Source organism: Mustela lutreola, chromosome 1 (assembly GCF_030435805.1).
Source record: "Mustela lutreola isolate mMusLut2 chromosome 1, mMusLut2.pri, whole genome shotgun sequence".
NCBI classification, from domain to species: Eukaryota; Metazoa; Chordata; class Mammalia; order Carnivora; family Mustelidae; genus Mustela; species Mustela lutreola.
The window spans coordinates 33111169-33113461 of NC_081290.1; the positions used below are offsets into that span (position 1 = coordinate 33111169).

Consider the following 2293-nt stretch of genomic DNA (forward strand, 5'->3'; position numbering starts at 1 on the left):
CCATATCTGTAACCTACAGATGATGGACAGAACACCCTAAGATACAAAAAGGCTACATACATTAGCAGACTGAAGACTGAGGCAAGTTCACGCACATGTGTGACATAAATCACACTGCCCATGGTGGGCAAAAAGATGCAAGGAAAGCTCTGAAGTAAAGGATTTCCAAAAAGCTATAATCATAGAGAAACCCAACTTCCTTTGTCACTTATTGACATGGGCATGCTGGACTGTGGCCCAAATTTCCACTCTCTGATCATGAAGAAGGAATTCATTAAAGATAATCTAGTTAAGCTGCTGAATCCTAGATACATTTTGCCATTAGACATTCAGAGTAGAATCTTACATTTCATTAAGATTTGGTCACAGTGTTTCCCAGGAGGTATGGATGTCAGTAACATGGAAGAAGTGTACCTTGACCTTCTTAAGAAAGGTATTCCATTTCCTCCTCAGATGCTGAGGCTGAATCAGCAAGATGAGAGATTGCTCGGGTCTCACTGACTCTTACTGTACCAGCTTTTCTTTTTGAAATTGTTCTCCAGAGCTCTACTATTACATTGGCCCCAAACCAGATCGGACAATTGCACAGTAAATTGGATACGGTGAAAATGAATGTGAGGGTGCTGCCCACCATCCTGAAGCAGAGTCCCTGAATTTCTGAGTCTGAAAACCATGAAGACGTAAAGCTACTGCAGAAACTTTGTAGGATGGGTCAGGAAACGCAGGTCAGGATCGTGGATCTGCTCATGGTAATAGAGGATAAAGATGTAACTGTTGCGCTAATTCAAGAGAACGAGGATTTCAATCATGCTATCCTTGGATGAGAGCTTTACTCGAAAACAAGAAAGGATTTTGGACCAAAATAAGAACCAGAGGGAAGATGCCAGTAGCACCAGTGAACTTCCTGTCCCATCCTGTGACCTCCTTGACCTAAGTCCCAGCCCTTCAGTGCATGGGGCCACTCTGGGAGAGCTCGGCCCTATGAATGCTCAGCTTTCAGACTTAAAGTCCTGCTATAACAAACAACTAGAAACCAAGTCTTCATCCACAGATGGATTTGTTAGCTCTGATAAACATAGAAACACCCGCTGTTTACTCAAACGACCAGGCAAAACCTCACCTGAAGTCCTACATATGAGAGTGTTCCAGAACATTCAAATGCAATGCTCCTACTGTAGCCAGTTAGTCTACAGACCATTCCAGAAACACTGTCAAGTCAGAGACTGTCATCCTTGCCCCGTAATCACTCAACAATGACAAAGAATCATCTCCAGCCACCCAATTACTACGAGGTAATAGAGTTTGATCCCTTAGCTTCTGCTGTCACTACAGAAGTTATGTATTTAAAAAACTGATGTTTATCACAACAAAAGAGCTCTAAGTCACAGTGACCGTCGAGGTGAAAGTGGACGACAGGCATGTTAGCTACATAAGAGACGCCAATTCTCTAAAAGGTAGACCGTGGCGGGTCTGGATGTCACCATGGTTTAAGCATCTGCCTGTGGCTCAGGTCATGATCCCAGCATCCCGGGATTGAGCCCCACATGGTGCTCCCTGATCAGTAGGGAGTTTGCTTCTCTCTCTGCCCTTCACCCACTCGTGCACACTCTCTCTCTCCCTCTCTCAAATTAATAAATAAAATCTTTTTGGAAAAAATTATACATCTTGGGCAGCTCTGAAGCTCAGAATTCAAAACCTACCTGTGCATGAAAACCATGGTGGACCATTTCTCTTCTGCAGTAATGAAGTTTAACAGAAAAGGAGCCGTTCCAGAGTGACATTAACGGCTGCTGAGCACAGCACCACCTTATCTCAAAAGACCTCGGTTTGGGACGCCTGGGTAGCTCAGTTGGTTAAGCAGCTGCCTTCGGCTCAGGTCATGATCCCAGCGTCCTGGGACCGAGTCCCACATCGGGCTCCTTGCTCCGCAGGGAGCCTGCTTCTCCCTCTGACTCTGCCTTCCACTCTGTCTGCCTGTGCTCGCTCTCTCTCTCTCTCTCTGACAAATAAATAAATAAAATCTTTAAAAAAAAAAAAAAAGACCTCGGTTTAACATACACTCACTTAAAACTTCAGCAGAAGAAAAATTCATTGTACTAATGCCAACCAATTTAGTTAGAGCATTTATGGTTCACAGGCCTTCCTCCATTTAGAAGAGAAGACTTCACACAGCTGTGAGAGGAATAGATAAAGATTACTTTATTACAAAATAATAAGACAAGGGGGCGCCTGGGTGGCTCAGTCAATAAGCGTCTGCCTTCGGCTCAGGTCATGATCCCAGGGTGCTGGGGTC

At 44.4% G+C, this 2293-nt stretch overlaps 1 pseudogene; it reads left to right on the forward strand.

Moving 5' to 3' along the window:
* Positions 1–216: 216 nt before the first annotated feature.
* LOC131837248 (TOM1-like protein 1) lies at positions 217–1355 on the forward strand (annotated as a pseudogene).
* The last annotated feature ends 938 nt before the right edge of the window (positions 1356–2293 follow it).